This window comes from Podarcis liolepis, assembly GCF_965112155.1.
Source record: "Podarcis liolepis genome assembly, chromosome: 9".
Taxonomy (NCBI): Eukaryota; Metazoa; Chordata; class Lepidosauria; order Squamata; family Lacertidae; genus Podarcis; species Podarcis liolepis.
This window is the reverse complement of record NC_139564.1, coordinates 7374818-7392497: the sequence shown is the minus strand read 5'-3', so window position 1 is coordinate 7392497 and position 17680 is coordinate 7374818. Positions and strand designations below refer to the sequence as shown.

Here is a 17680-nt window from a genome sequence, read left to right as displayed (position 1 = left end):
TGCTGAACACTGCTTTCCACATGATTCAACATGCTTAAAGAGAAGAAAATGAAGCAGAGAGGCAATGACTAACCCAAAAATACTCATTAAGGACCTCTTAATACATTACAGAGGGACGTGGGTGGCGCTGTGGTGTAAACTACTGAGCCTTGAGCTTGCCGATCGGAAGGTTGGCAGTTCGAATCCCTGCAATGGAGTGAACTTCCGTTGTTCAGTACCAGCTCCTGCCAACCGAGCAGTTTGAAAGCACGCCACAAACTGCAAGTAGATAAATAGGTACCGCTCTGGCGGGAAGGTAAACGGCGTTTCTGTGCACTGCTCTGGTTTCGTCAGAAGCAGCTTAGTCACACTGGCCACATGACCCAGAAAAACTGCGGACAAACGTCAGCTCCCTCAGCCAGTAAAGTGAGATGAGCACCACAACCCCAGAGTCGTCTGCGACTGGACTTAACTATCAGGGGTCCTTAACCTTTATTTAAATACATTACAGATTCCCACATAGGAACGCCACAGAACAGACATTGCTAATGTGGCCCTTTCTATTTACAGGGCAGCACTTTGTTGACAAGGGACGTGGGTGGCGCTGTGGGTAAAACCTCAGTGCCTAGGACTTGCTGATCGTATGGTCGGCGGTTCGAATCCCCGCGGCGGGGTGAGCTCCCGTCGTTCGGTCCCAGCTCCTGCCCACCTAGCAGTTCGGAAGCACCCCTAAGTGCAAGTAGATAAATAGGGACCGCTTTCTAACGGGAAAGTAAACGGCGTTTCCGTGTGCTGCGCTGGTCCTGGCTCGCCAGCTGCAGCTTCGTCACGCTGGCCACGTGACCTGGAAGTGTCTTCAGACGGCGCCGGCTCACGGCCTATAGAGCGAGATGAGCACGCAACCCTAGAGTCGGACACGACTGGCCCAAACGGGCAGGGGTACATTTACCTTTACGTTTACCTTTACTTTGTTGACAGTAAGGCAACAAAGCTTTTCTCTTCCCATATTCCAGCTATTCAAGGGCGGGGGGAGGAAAAGAGTGGAAGAACAAAACTTTTGCTTCTCTATGTGGAAGGAAATGGCATGCAATAAGCAAAAAAGATTCCTAGTAGCAGCAATGGGTCTACTGGGCACAAAACATGATGGCACGGGTTGGTGGGCATAGTAATACTATAGTAACAGTAATAACTCTGTCAGGAACAGGGTTTATTGAGACAGATGGAAATAAGATGGTAAGCTGGACAATCCAGCAGGCTGTTGCTATCTCTCTTAGTGTGTTAAGCCAAGCCTGGCAATGGTCTAAGAACTCTAGGCCAAAAAAAGAGAATTGTTTTAAGATTTCTGCATAGAATAGGAAATGACTGATGAGATATAGTAACACTCAGAAACCCAAAATGCACAGTCCTATTCCTAGTAGCAGCCTCAGCAATGCTAGCGGATGCATTTTATCGCCAGTATTTGTGACTAATGCAGCCAAAATTTATTTTAAAAAGACAATATTACAGGCTAAAAACAAAATCAATTTGGAGTGCCAACTTAATATGCTTACTTGTCAATGTTTGCCCACTTACAAACCTGGCCTTGAACTTCAGTTCCATGAAGTAAAAATATGGAAACTTGCTCAAGTACTACATTGCAGCAATGGGGGACCCTAATAAGCTCTATTATCCTCTAACACAGAGTTTCTCGAACTTAGGTGTCCAGCTTTTTTGAATTACAATTCCCATTATCCCTAGCTAGCAAGACCAGTGGTCAGGGATGTGTAGTCCATTGTATCTGGAGTTGCCGCATGCCCTAGCTCCCAGTAGCTGAATCCCAAGGAACTCAAATTATTCAAGGCTGAATCAACAGAAGTATAGTGTCCAGATCAAGGGAAGTAATAGTACTCTATTCTGCCTTGGTCAGACCCAACCTGGAATAATGTCCACTGGACACCACAATTTAAGAAGGATACTGACAAGCTGGAAAGTGTGTAGAGGGGATTGACCAAGATGATGCAGGGCCTGGAAACCAAGCCTTATGAGGAATGGTTGAGGCAGTTAGCCCAGACAAGAGGAGACTGAGAGGAGATATGACAGCCATCTTCCAGTATATGAAGGGCTGTCCCATGGAGGATGGAGTAAGCTTGTTTTCCCCTGCTCCGGAGGGTAGGACCCAAACCAATGGCTTCAAGTTACAACAAAGGCCATTCCAACTAAACATCAGAAAGAACTTTCTGATGGTAAGAACTGTTTGTCAGTGGAACAGATTCCCTCGGAAGGTGGCTGACTGTCCTTCATTTAAGGTCTTTAAGCAGAGATTGGATGGCCATGTGACATGGACGTTTTGGTTGAGATTTCTGCATTGCAGTGGTTTGGACTTGATGGCCCTTGGAGTCCCTTCCAATTCTACAATTCTATGACTCAGCCAGCTCATGATACCACAGTATCTTACCTTATAATAATAACATTTTAAATTATTTATATGCTGCCCATTTTCTCACATATATTATGTTTGACAACAGATCAACAATGGTCCCAACCTGGTCTCAACGGTAATTTCTGATTTCAGAACCTTATACTCCAATTCTGAACGCATTTATTTGGAGCCCAGAACTTTAAACTGATTTCCAAACCTATGCGCCATTCAGCCTCAACCTGAATTTTGGATCCCACAATCCTGCCTAATACAACATCCCCCTCAGCCCTAACAGCAGCAGCATTTGCGCGGAGAACCAAAGTAAACAGGTGAAGAGAACACCTGGTCTGCAGCCCACTTTCCTCAACCATAATAGTACTTTCTGAACTGCCAGTTTTGCAGGCATTATAATGTAATTGATTTTTCCATTATATGGGGGAACTTGCTTCCTCAGGATTTGATTCACACAGCTATTGACATTTTGCAACTCTTTTTGCAAGACAAAAAAAAACCAACCCACTAAGAAAATGGAATCAATGTTTAGTTTTTGTTTAAAGATTTTTTACTAACATTTCAAACAGCGAGGAAAAAGGTTCAAAGTGTTTGACATCTCTATCTTGATAGACATCTGCAAATAGAAGCCTAAGAACAAGCTCCTATACTTAAAGCATCTCCTGGTTAAAATAGGTAATACACAAATCAAACAAAGCTTCACCATTTCAGAACTGTGGTGTAACTTTAAAATGACAGTGGTTGCAATGACTTCTGCATGCCAATCAAAATTTTGGAGCAATGAGGCATTTGCTAACTCTTGGAACTCCACTGGGTGTTACATATTTGTGTGTGATTTCATCAAGTCTGGGAATAGGAGGAGCACCAGCGCCTGAGGGTCTGAGCTGTTTTGAATCCCCTCAGTACCCAATGTTGAAGGGATGGAGTAGTGCAGAGTGGAGTGTGGCACAGCTACAGTAAGCAGCTCCTTCTCTTTCTGTGGAGGGGAAGGAGAGTGGAAACAGCCTCCCGCCAGTGGCAGTGCCAGGAGGCGGTAGGGTTGAGTCATTGGCCATTGAAGCCATGTGACCACAGCATTTGGCTCCACCCCAGCTCCTCTCAACGTCCTGACATCAAGCATGCAATGTCAGGAAATCACGTGCAACATTGGCGCCCCCCCCCCCAATTACCCTTGCAAGCTGGCGCCTCTGGGTTGGTGCTTTTGAACTTGTTCATAATTTTTAAGTAAGTCCATAAGTTTTCAAGCAAGCCCATAACTTTTCTGGAGTTAGCCGTAACCAGTGAGGTTCTAAACTTGCTGATAGCACCAAAGCATTCAGGGTGATAAAAACAAAAAGGATTTGTGCTCCAAAAACATCCCTGCATGAATGGGTATTGAAATGGCAAATGTTACTCAGCGTAAGCAAGTGTAAACTGATGCACATTGGGGCAAGAAAGCCAAACTTCATATATACATTAATGGGATCTGAAGTGACAGTGACTGACCAGGAGAGAAATCTTGAAGTCATGGTTGATAGCTCAATGCACATGAGAATAGGAGTAGGCTGCCCATGTTTTCACTGGTACTTCACATGCCTCTAAGAATATCTGTTTCATATAGAAACTGCACCCAAATGCTGCTATGCATACAACTGTTCTTAAATTACTTGTTACAGTTACTAATAGACTGCTATATGTGGTGTAAAGAAGGCAATGTATACAAATATATAAAATATGTTTATTACGAATGTTGTATAATTCAACATTGTTATGTTTGGCATGTATTTTGGCAAAGAGAAATATTAACACCCAAACATAAACATCACAGATTGACAACACCATTTATGAAACACCATTCACCATTCTAGCCAGGAAAGAAGAAAGGCTACTTATCAGAAGTGGATTGCCAGGTGGTGTAGAGCTGCTACTCTAGCTTCCTGGCAGGTTCCTCATCATCATGGTAAAAAGTGACAGCAGGGGTGCCACAGAGTTCTATCCTGGGCCCATGGTTGTTCAAAATTTGATCAATATTGATCAATGTATCATTCAACTACTGATGGAATGCTCAACACTGAAAATTTTCTTTGAATTCAAAATTGTGTAAGCCATGAAATCTACAAAGTGTACAATTTACTGCAAAAGCAATACAGTGGTGCCTCACAAGACGAAAAGAATCCGTTTTGTGATTCTCTTCGTCTAGCGGTTTTTTCGTCTTGCGAAGCAAGCCCATTGACGGATTAGCGCTATTAGAGCTATTAGCGGCTTTTAGCGGCTTATCTGCTGATCGGATCAGCTGATAAGCGGCTTAGCGGCTTAGAAAAAGGGGGGGGGAAACCAGCAGGAACTCGCAAGACATTGTCGTCTTGCGAAGCAAGCCCATAGTAAATTCGTTTTGCGAAGCACCTCCAAAACGGAAAACTCTTTCGTTTAGCGAGTTTTCCGTCTTGCGAGGCATTCGTCTTGCGGGGCACCACTGTATTTGTTTCAGGTCTAACTTTTTTAAACATTAAATACATGTCTTAAATGCCTTAACTTTTACTATTTTGCACTTCGCTCGGTGTAAACTTTTGTAGCAATGTGTCGTTAATTAAAGCATTTCAAACCATGAATTAAAGCTTAATCACTCTGTTCTGCAATGCACACATATGCTTAATTTGCTGTGAAAACTTCAATAGATGAATACATGTCCTCTAGAAATAGCTCAATATTCAGCAATGGTTCAGAATGCTTGACTGATTATGATTCCACATGAGCGGATTATAATAGCAATAGAAGGCAAAGTATAGTCAGAGTTTTAAATGCAAAAACAGATACAAAAGTCCTTAAAGACGTCTAGTAAGGAATAAAAAATGCCACAAACATACCATAGCATAACACCTTCCAGTATTCCAATGGCAAACAAATTGCACAGGACACTGACTATAGAGGAATGAAATCACTTGATGTTATAATCAACTCAATCAATATGCTAGAGAAGTGCCTATGAGTAATTCTAAGAGCTACACTGGCTAACTATAACTGAATGAGAACACATGAACATATAGAAATTCAGAGGGAGAGAATAATCCCAGACTCTGTCTACGACCCCATATATATGGCGCTGGCAGAAGCAACTACCAAGCATCATGACCCTATGATAATGGCCTCCAGGAAACCCTGGTAACAGAAAATGACCGTAAGAATTTCTGTTTGATATCAGGAACAGAGAGTGCCTTTGTGCTCCAATCCTGCTTGTGGGTTTCCACTAGCATCTGGTTGGCCACTGTGAAAACTGGATTATTATTTTAGAATTATTAGATGGGTCATTGGCCTGATCCAGCAGGCTCTCCTCACATTCTTAAGATCCACTTTAAGTTCTTAAAGTGTGAAGCATTGATTAGATAAAAGGGAGTTCAGATTATCTTAGAATATTGGGAGAAACTCTGCTCTCAGATGTTGGAGTAGAAAAATAACAGCATTTCCTTCCAAATGGCCACACACAATCATATTTATACAATTAAGCTGGGAAGCAAGAGCTCATAATTGGCTTATCTCTTCAATAGCAGAGATGACTGGGTAGCTTTTCTAGCTCTAATGCTAAACAATGTATGTCATTAAGCAAATGAACAGAAATAAAACAGAACATTTCAGCAAATAACTAACATGCTAAGGATGTTTTGTAATCTCTTCCTAAGATGCTAGACAGCATCTACCTATCTATTATATTTATATTCCATTCACAGTGGCAAACAACAAATTTTAAAACAGTAAAATTATCATAAAAACAATTCCAATACAGGTGCAGACAAGGAAATATCTCAGCTTAAAAGGCTTGTTGAAAAAGGGCCTGAATCAATGGATTCAAGTTACCAGAAAAGCAATTCTGATTAAACATTAGGAAGAATTTTCAGGTGGTAAGAGCTGTTTGACAAGGGAACAGACTCCCTTGGAAGGTAGTGGATTGTCCTCCATTGGAGGTTTTTAAGCAGAGACTGGATGGTCATCTATCACAGTGTTTCCCAACCTTTTTTGGGCAAAGGCACACTTGTTTCATGAAAAAAATCTCGAGGCACACCACCATGCCAGATGGGGAAAGGTCACTTTTTACTTATGTAAAAAAAAAAAAAAAAAAATAGTAACAGCATAGAAGGTAATGGTTAGGCTAGCATCCCTCTTCCAAATATGCTAGGTTTTTATTTGCAGGGACTGTTCTACATGGGAAAGCATTCAGCACTGTCATTCTCCCATCTGCCATCTGAATTGGTACTATTCTGGGTCAACTTACTCTGCTGCATGTGTAGATGAAAATGGCACCAAGTGTGGGGGAGGGGGCAGAACAGGTTTCAGATACAGGATATTAAGCATACACGTACTTCAGATTGAACTGGTTGCTTGCTTTGCAAGTTTTCATTTCCCAAATGACTGCCTTGGCAAGCACAATACCTACCAGGCTCAACACCGGTCTCGCGCTGCCGCTTCCCGCGCTCTCAAGGACCCGGGAGGAGAAAGGCGTGAAGGGAATCCCGAAGGCGCAAAAACCTCGCGCATGCGCAGGCCTTCCGCCTGCGACAGCCCAGTAGGCCGGCCGAAGCGAGCGGCGATGGGATGTGGGAGGGAGCTTGCTCGCCTCCCCGCGTGTGCCTATGTGGGGCACGTTACAGCCCCGTGACGTCAGCGCCACGCAGGCAGCCAGGCAGGCAGACGGCGAGAGCCCCGTGCTGGGCGGCCTCTCCTCGCCACCGCCGCCCCGCCTCTCGCCGCCCGACTCGCCCGCCTCCCTCCCACGGCACACCAGGCAACGTCTCGCGGCACACTAGTGTGCCGCGGAACACCGGTTGGGAAACACTGATCTATCATGTATGATCTAGTTGCAATTCCTGCATTGCAGGAGTTTGGAGTAATGGCCTTCAGGGTCCCTTCCAACTCTACAATTCTATGATTCTACATTAGAGATAAATATTGTTTTTAGGAAGAGCTTTCATACCTTTTTTCTATTTTTTTCTCAGCTAAAACCTTTCTATTAATTATTAATGATCCTCACTTTGTGTTCTGCTCCTGGAAAGCATCGGAGGTGAGCTAGGGGAAATTTGTCATATGGAAAGTCATCCAGCCAAGAAGGCATGATAAAGCTATCCTCAAACTCTGTAAGTTGTGTTGGGGCGAGGGGAGTAGGGGGCTGAGAGAAATAAAGCAGACATAGATACAAATAATCTTTTGATGAAATAATTGCATTGAGGTGACTAGAGCAAATCATTGTTGCGACTGGTCGCTTAAGAGACTTTTTTTTTAAGTTTACACTTCTAGAAACTTACTAAACAGCTATCTGATTTCTTTCTTCACATGACCTTATCTTGAAACCACAATCTGTACCAATTTTTCTATGAAAGTTTTTCAAATAAGGGGACTTAAGGATCCAAATTGGTGGGAGGTGCATGCACTTATGTATTAGCGTATTTGCTATTAAAATACATGGTTATTTATTGCTTGGTGTAGCTTTCAAACTAATCCATATTCTAAATGATATTCTAGGAACTCTTTATGTAGTGTGAAATGTATAACTATTTAATGTGTGTTACTTCTGTTTACATTATCAGGTCCTTGTACTTATTAGTTTGCCTCTAGGGAGTAATATATTTAGAAGGCTTGGGAGAGCTGTATTATCCCTCTTACAAAAAATAAAATAGAAGACAGTGTCAGAATACAAGGCTTCAATGTTGGAGTCAAACAAAACTACTTATACAGGCTACATCCATAGCAGAAACATACAAAAGACAGATACAGAGGCAAGCCACAACCAGGTTTTAGTATATTGGGCTTTGATGTGAGAAACACAAGTTGCATATTTATTCTAAGCTGGTTGACTTTGGGCATGTCTCAATCTCTCAGACCAACCCAGGGTGATCCAAAACATGACAAGTGGGCTACATTTGGAAGCCCCAGGGCAGGGAACAGGAAGCAGCTCCTGGGGTAGCAGTGATGGCAGCGCTGGGAAGGAGGCATGAGGACTCTAATGGGGTCCTAGAGCCCTCTCATCTCCTTCCCAAAGCCTTGTTAGTTCTTTCCCAGCTTTGGAAAGGAGGCGGGAGGACTCTAGGACCCTGTCAGAGCTCTCACACCTCCTTCCCCAAAGCCAGGGAAGTGCTTGCCAGACTGAGAAAAAATGCCAGGAAGGAGGGAGTGGAGTGGTCTAGATGATAGCCGCACCAAAGTCCCCAGATCGGCAGAGACATGGCAATGCTGCTGCTGCTCAGTTAGGGGAAATCCTCATTCTCTCCTGTGCATGCAGATCAAGGGCCTGGCTGGGGGCTGGAGAAGGGGAATCGGTGGGATGGGGAGGAGCAACAGAGTAGTGGATCTTGGCAGTGCAAAAAAACCCCTGCTTGGCATGGAAGAGGAAATTGCGGCTCCTGATTTTAGACTGGTGAGGGGGAGATTTTAAAAATCCCCACCTCATCCAACACACACACACACACACACACACACACAAACACACATCAATAAGGAAAGGAGACCTCTTATCTGCCTCTTCCCCACACCCCCTCCAGGATGGACAGGTAGAGAGATAGTCCAAACTGCATGGGAGGGATGGGATGGGGTGGGGTGGCAACACTTTGGGGGTTCACTTTGACTCCTGTTCCGTGTGCTTGGATCTTTTCCAGGTAGGATTTCAGGGGTCAGATTCTCTCTCTCTCTCTCTCTCTCTCTCTCACACACACACACACACACACACACACACCAATCCCAGGATCTCCCACATTTCTGTGGTTTGCATCCATCAATCTGTCAGGTACTCTCCCTGAGTTTACCTGAGACTGGGAGTAAGTCTCATCGAACACCATGTAAGTATCACAGAATTGTGCAGCAATTGTGCCTATCTGTCAACCTTGGAGGAAAAGTGTAAACCAAATATAATCCATCAGCAAATGAAGTAAGAATATAATACATAGGCTGGGTTCTCAAGGTGCAGCGGGGACCTGCCTATGAAACTGTAATCGGAGACTGCCTGTATGATTTCTGGTGACTGGGTGTGTGTGACTGTATTGTTCCAAGAGAAAGAATGCAAATGTCCCCCAAATTTATACATAACCTAAGTGCCTTCCCTGTTTAATAAGTGTGCTTGGTGGTCAGCATTTTTGTGAGGCTTCTTTTTCCTTCCACAGGATACCTTCTGTAGGGAGGGTCTCATAAGCATATTATAGACACAAATAGCCCTTATTTTCCTTTATCAGCCTTCCATCAAACACTATCAGGAGAGGAGAGGGTGCATCAAGCACAATTTGACCAAACATCATGTACCAAGGATCCCAAGAACACTTCTACAGCAGTACCAAGATCCGCTACAGTTGGATATGAGATCCAATGGTCCCACAGTTTGGACTACACATTTTCAAATTTTGTTATTTCTCAGTATAATCAAGCTCTATCACCCAGTATCAAATTTCAGACTATTAAGGTGAAAAAAACATCTGAATAACTAAGGAACTGTTGTTCCAGTATGGCACCATCACAGAATGTAAAAATTAACATGCTTAACTGTAACAAGGAATAGTGGAATATTCTGCAACTGGAATATTATAGAATTAGTTGAGGAAAATGTGTATATATTGTTTCACTTAAAGAAGTGCAGGCAAATATACACAAAAGTTATTGTAAGAGTGATGCTATTCATGACCTGAACACTGAAAGAGGCAAATATGTAGCCAGCTCACTTCCTACCAAACCTATATATTGATTATAGAATTGCCCTGCCAAATATTGTATCTGTCCTACATTCCATTTACTGCTTGTTCCCCTTGGCTCAGAAGCATAATTAAGGTGTCAGGCTCTGAATGATACAAATTAAATTCCCTTTCAGGGTCAAATCCTATTACTCCATGAATCTTGGTGAATCATAGAAGTGAAGATGCAGACTCCTGTGCTAAATTAGGAATGGACAATTTGTTCAGCACCAAAGGCTAAGTAGGAAGTAGATCATGAGCCACACTAAATTTGCATATTTTAATTGCATGTTATTAACATATTATGGACAGCATTTTCATGAACCTGTAAGAAATTAAAATGAGTTGACAGATACCACCAGCTCTGCCACATTCTTATTATGTAACTGATACTTTCAAAGGTTAAGAGCGAGAGAGCCATTGAGATAGATGATCTTAGAAATCTTGAGGGGTGGGGTGAATTTCGTATCTACTTGCTTCTTTACATTCCCAAACCATTTAGTAACTTGGAGTTCTTCCTTCCCAATTTCTGCTCATCTGCAAAAGGGCAGCAAAAATTCAAAACAAAACTACTCATGTATATTATGCTAAAAACAATAAGATTTAAAGATTCTAATAGGAATCTATAGGTTAATTTAAAAAATAACTGGGTGTGGAAGGCCTTAAGTGTTTGCTCAACTTTCTGTGCTCTTGATATCTTCTCTGCACCAAACCTACTTAAATATACTTCTGATTCCAGTGTTCGTTTTATGGCCCTCCTACTGCTTCAGCCTCTTAATTGCTAAGGCCTGCAGCTAGAGCCCTGCATGATTCAGCACCGGGCGCTGTCCAAAGAGCTGGCTTTGGCGCTAAGCTAGAAATTCATACTGTCCAAAGCTTCCAAATCTAGAAGTCATTTCTGATTAGGGTCCAAGGAGTACGATACTCTTTGCTTGCCAGCTTAGCTGTCAAAAGGCATTCTGACTAGCAACTTCCAAAATTGCTCTGGTTTTTCTGCCTCTAATTTGATTTGCCCAGCATCACAAGTCTTTTTGTTGCACACGTATTTTCAACTTTCACAGAATGTGCCAGTCTTAATTACATTTACATCAGCAACAAATTAGTTATTTATTGCAATATATGCAAGTCATTCTGTTTCAGTTGAAACCCAAATACTGAGCCTTTGGTAGACGCATGTTTAAATCTGCAAGACTGAACCCAATACACTAAACTATACTACACTGATTTTCAGCTGGGGGCATTTTGGCTTCTTAGATGTCACAACTGTTCACTGTGCTTTGGCACCAGTCCTCATTCCTATGGGGTTTTCAAAACTCTGCACATATGAGCCTTGCTGAAGGAGCAACTGGGAATCTTGTCAATTCTCCCAGGGAGCTGGCAAGAAAAGACTAAGCCAGACTGTTTGGCTCTTTGGTCAGTTGGCCTTCTATGCACAATGAAAACATATGCCAAGAAAGGTAATGAAGATGATGCTTGAGGTTCTCTTTAATGCCTATGCCAAACACAGTTTATGAGGGCTAAATTATGTACTTACTAATACAAACAAAGGTGTCCGAAATGTAATCAGCATAACACTAATTTATGGTTTGAGACAAATTCCAGTAACTTTTGTAGATATATTTGCAAGGCTATTGAGATAATTTTAACTGACTTCCAATATAATCCTAGTGGAAGTCGGTTTTAGAGGATTAACTTTACAAAACAATTGTACAATTGTACAATTTCACCCGTACTCACAATTACTCACAAATTGTCCCATCTATAGATTCAGCTTTATTTTCCTTAATCTAAAACCAGAATATTTAATCAAAGCACTACACAGTGATGTGGAATACACACATACACACACACACACACACACACCTTTTATATATTTTGGCCGCAAAGCAGCTCACAAAGTAAAATACAATGCAAAACTGCACAACAAATCAAATTTAAAACAAAGAAGTAAATGAATAAACACAATTTCAAAAGCTAACCAGATTTGAAACAAGTTGCCAGGATTATAATAAAAAACTCAGAGAGCAGACAAAAGGCTCAGTGGAACAGAAACACTTTTAAGGTCTTCCCAAAAGCTTCCAGAGTTTAAACATCACAAGAAAGACACTCTACAATGAGGAAAGGACCACAGAGAGTGCCATGCTAACCAGTGAAACCTCAGATGATTGAGAAACTGGGAGCATGTGCTCAGAGAGCATAATGTTTGATTTACTTATGGATAAGGAGGATCCCAGTTTGAATTATACCACCATCATAAATTCAGTAGTTAACCTTAGAAAATACCACTCTTTCTCTCATACTGTCCCACCATCTGCAATATAGGGGTGATAATACTGACCTGCTTTGCAAATTCATTAAGATTTCAACAAACTAATATATAACAAGCTAATATAAATATTCAACAAGCTTTGCATACTCTATAGAGTTCGGCATAAATTTTAAACAATGTCAGATTGTGGCCCCAGTCACTTTAGATTTTTTAAAAAAGGTAAATGATACCATAAATTTCACCCAGAAACTAACTGGGAATTAATGAAGCTCCTTTAAAGCAAGTATAAATACAGGCTCTGTGACCTGCACTAGTAAATAACTGGGCAACCAAATTCTAAAACACCTTGAAATCTCTGCTCTTCAGTGGCAACACAGCAAAGAACACGACAGTGATCCAATCTGAAATGAACAGAGCACAGAAAACAGTGACTAGTGTCCAGCATTTCCTAGGAGAATTGCAGGAAGTTTTCCAGCCAAAGTTAGGAAAAAGGATTCTCATCCATATATGCCAACTGCGCTTCCAGAAGTACTGCCAACTAGCTGACCTGATTCTTGAGGAAGACAGTGATTCTGTCCAAAAAAAAGGTTCACTTGCTCCAATAAACCTGTCACCAACATCTTGATCTGTGGGCTAAAAAGCACCCTAATCACTGGACAATTTTGGACATTTTTCTACATGACCATTTTCCTGTATGAGTAACCATTGCAGCAAGCTGAATCATGACATCTGGGCAGTACAGGTGAGGTATGATTGAGAGGTGGAAGATTATTTCTGTCCTTGACCTTGCTGCCAGCAAGGAAGCAAAATGAGCTGCCAACCATATTTATTTAGATTGGAAATTTTCATTCCCCACCCTGCCAAGGGCAGAGAAAGACTTTGCATTTCCATCTTCTTAATGAACATTTACCAATCCTATTTTGTTATTCTTTCCTAATGGCTTTCTTAAGATGAATATAAATCTAATTCAAGAGTTGCAGAAAGGCACTGTCAGTGAGCAAACATTCATAACTATTAGACAAAATTAAATAATTGAAGTTCAGAATAACAACCCCTCCATTTCAAGAAGACATTCGAATTCCAATCCACAGCTGCAATCTGCACTGGTCCCATCATACTATATGGAAGAAGGATAATTCAATTCCATAAAATGTATTTTTTGGGGAGCACTTAGTTCCCAGAGGGTGATGCTTGGGGAGTGGTTTTAAGTCCTGTGAAGCCTTCAATGTAGAGTTCTCCAGGGCTCTATTTTATCCCCTGTGCTATTTAAAAGCTACATGAAACCACTGGGTGGGGTCATCCAGAGTTTTGGAGTATACTGTTAGCAATATGCTGATGACACACAACTTTATTTCTCCTTTACATCTGCAAGTGAGGCAATGGATTTGCTGGACCAATGTCTTGCCTCAGTAATGGACTGGATAAGAGCCAACAAACTGAAGCTCAATCCAGGTAAGACTGAGGCACTGCTAGCGGTCAGTTCCTCAGACCGGATGGCTGGGAGGTTGCCTGATCTGTATAGGGTTACACTCCCTTTGAAGGAGCAGGTACATAGCTTGGGGATACTCCTGGATCCGCTGCTGTCACTTGAGGCTCAGGTGGCATTGGTGGCTTGGAGTGCCTTCCATCAGCTTCGGCTGGTGGCCCAGCTATGCCCTATCTGGACAAGGATAGCCTAACTTTACCAGCATCTTTGTAACCGCAACTCCCTCATAGCTGCTGAGGTCCTCTCATAAATTCCGCAAAAACAAATTAGAGATGAGCTTGCAGTCTCTCCAAATCTGGGAAAGTTGTGTACAGCTATTAACCAAATGAAAAACAACAAAGCCAGTGGACCTAATGGGATACCTGCCAAAGTCTTCAAAGTGGGAGGAATTGAACTTACACAACTTCACAAGTTCATCAAAAAAATCTGGGAGATGAGATCCCAGCAGACGTTAAAAGGTAAATGACCCCTCACAGTTAAGTCCATTCGCAGACGACTCTGAGGTTGCGGCGCTCATCTCGCTTTACAGGCCAAGGGTGCCTCCATTTGTCCGCAGACAGTTTTTCCGGGTCATGTGGCCATCATGACTAAGCTGCTTCTGGTGAAACCAGAGCAGCGCATGGAAACGCCGTTTACCTTCCTGCCAGAGCGATACTTATTTTTCTACTTGCACTTTTGGCATGCTTTCGAACTGCTTGGTTGGCAGGAGCTAGGACCAAGCAACAGGAGCTCACTCGGCCATGGGAATTCAAACCGCCAACTTTCTGATCGGAAAGCCCAAGAGGCTCAGTGGTTTTAGACTACAGCACCACCCGCATCCCTAAAGGTAAATTATCAATCTCTTTAAAAAAGGTGATAGAACAAATTGCAAAAACTATCAAGGCATTTCTTTATTAGCTGCACCCAGCAAAATTCTTGCAAGGATTTTAGCAAACTGTCTCCTAACTATATCTGAGAAATCATATATCGAACAGATGAAAAGCTCTTTAACTTGAGTAGGCTGAAAGCAAAGAGTAAGGTGACCATAACCTCCATCATAGAGCTTTAATATGCTGATGACATAGTGTCTGAGCACTCAGAGGATATCCTTCAAACCATCCTAAATATCTTTGCAGAAGCTTACAAAAAGCTCAACATCCAAAAAACCAAAGTGCTGTACCAACAAGCACAAAACAAACCCTCTGCAGAGCCACAAATCCAATTTAATGGTGTAACACTGAAAAATGTTGATCACTTTTCCTACATGAGGAATCATCTTTCCACAAGGGACAACACTGATACTGAAATCCAGCATCACCTAAACTCTGCAAGTGAAGCTTTCTCCCAACTGAAGAATGGAGTGTTTGAGGAGCAGGACATTCACAGGGAAACCAAAATGCTTGTTTACAAAGCCACTGTGCTACCAACTTTATTGTGAAATGTGGACCACTTATAAACTCCATCTCCAACTCCCCGAAAGATTCCATCAACAGTGTCTCTGAAAAATTTTACATATCACTTGGGAAGACAGGTGAACTAATAATGTCTGTACTGGAAGAAGCAAAGATCACCAGTGTCAAAGCAATGATTCTTCAACATCAACTTCATTGGACTGGTCATGTTGTGCGGATGCCCGATTATCATCTTCCAAAGCAACTACTCTATTCCGAACTTAAAAATGGAAAGCGTATTGCGTGGTCAACAAAAGAGGTTTAAAGACTCTCTCAAGGCAAATATTAAAAAATGTTGTGTAAACACCGACAACTGGTAAACACTGGCCTGCACGTGTTCCAGTTGGAGAACAGCCTTTACCAAAGGTGTCATGGACTTTGAAGACACTCAAACTCAGAACGAAAAGGAGAAACGAGCTAAGAGGAAGGCACGTTTGGCAAACCCTCACCGTGATCAACTCCCACCCAGAAACCTATGTCCCCACTGTGGAAGGGTGTGTGGATCCAGAATTGGCCTCCACAGTTACTCACAAAGACACCGCAAAGACCTTGTTCATGGAAGACAATCTTACTTACCGAACAGTGGGGGATATTGGTTTGTTGTTTATGTTCTAACGATTTATTTGTGCTTTTACTTTGTATTTTATTTTGTGAACTGCCCTAAGATCTTGTGATGAAGGGCAGTATATAAATCAAATCACATAAATAAATAAAGAGAGTTATTTCATACTGGAAAGTAGTTTTCTAGCCTTTTTATGCATCTTGCTTTTTTTATTTGTACAGTGGTACCTTGGTTTACGAACTTAATCCGTTCCGGAAGTCTGTTTTTAAACCAAAGCGTTCTTAAACCAAGGCATGCTTTCCCATAGTGGTGGACTCAATTTACCAATGAAACACACTCAACAGGAAGCGGAACATGTTCTGCTTCCAAGGCAAAGTTCACAAACCAAAACACCTACTTCTGGGTTTACAGCATTCTTAATCCAAGTTGTTCATAAACTAAGCTGTTCTTAAACCAAGGTACAACTGTACTGTGCAAGATTTCAGGAAAACTGGTTACAATTTCTCGTCTTTATCTGGTGAAGAGCATATATTTTAATGTGCATTGATATTGCTTCTATTACTATCATTATTTTTCTTAATAATTCCCTGGTTCATGATCATTTGCAGAAATGTTTCCTTGCAATTATATCTGAATGGAGTCCACAGTATTTATCAATTGCTACAGATAAATATTTAAAGTATTATATCCTACAAAAGTGCATTTGACCTTCTTTCTCACCCTTTCATATTCTGGGCATGCCTTAGTCTCTTCTGCAGCAAATACTTTGTGCTATAATTTGCATTATGATTATATTTCCATATCTATCTTGTACAAATGACAAAATGGTCTACAAAACAGAAGTGCATAAGAGATAAAAAATAAGGGTCTCTTCACATATGAGCAATAGTTACTAGAGCACTCATTTATTTCAAAATTACACAATAGGCAGTACTAGTGCTTCTGGAACTACTAATCAAAGTGTTTAGAGCGTGACTGTGAAGAAGGGGAGTGGGGACATCTTAACTTTGGTATACGCAACTGTGAAACAAATTGGCAGCAGGCATTTATTCTAATGATATCAAAAAGGGGAAGTGTTTTCCTTAATATTTTGCTGCAATAGTGTTAGTATAGGGTTACCAGATGTCCCCGTTTCCAGGGGACAGTCCCCGGATTTGCAAATCTGTCCCCAGACAAATTCAGTCCTCGGAATGTCCCCGGATTTCATTAAATGTCCCCGGGGAAACATGACACCCTGCTCTCCTGGAGTAATATGAAGCTGGAGGAGTTTTTGTGCAGGCAGAGGCAGAGGTGGGTGGGGAATCAAAGAGTGCAAAAGAAGGGCTTTGCACCTTGCCCAGCAGAGAAACCGCGTGTCTTGTGCCCCTCCTGAGCAACGGTGCACCGCCTACCTGTGAACCTCCCCCGATCTCCTGCCCCCTTCCCCCTTCGTTTTGAGAGATTTCAGGTGGGCGGCCATTGCCCAGGAGGGGTGCAAAGCACACGGTTTCTCTGCTGGGCAATGTGCAAAGCTCTTTTTCGAACCCTGTGAAACTCTCAAAACGAAGGGTGAAGGGGCAGGAGATTGGGGGAGGCTCGGGAGTCATGGGTGGGTGGTGCCCAGGAGGGGTGCAAGGGGTGTGGTTTATCTGCTGGGCAAGGTGCAGAGGGGTGAGATGACTTTGATCGCCTTGGCCAACTGGAGCGGTGGCGGAGCTGATGCAGAGCCGAGCAGCTGAATGTGAGAGAGTGTGAACGAGAGCGTGTCCCTGACGGCCGGGAACTGCAGAAGTCAAATTGGAGAAGGGAAGCCTTATGTTCTTTTAAGTTGAGGCTGCTTGTGTGTGGTACCTCCATTGCAGGGGGTTGGCCTAGAGGCCCCTCAGAGG

At 42.4% G+C, this 17680-nt stretch overlaps 1 protein-coding gene across 1 annotated transcript in view; it reads right to left on the bottom strand.

The window, feature by feature from the left end:
* Nucleotides 1-17680, bottom strand: part of LOC310686575 (catenin alpha-2-like) — a gene marked incomplete at its 3' end in the record, with an annotated part of 113971 nt that overhangs the window by 37697 nt on the left and 58594 nt on the right. The window lies entirely within an intron of this gene.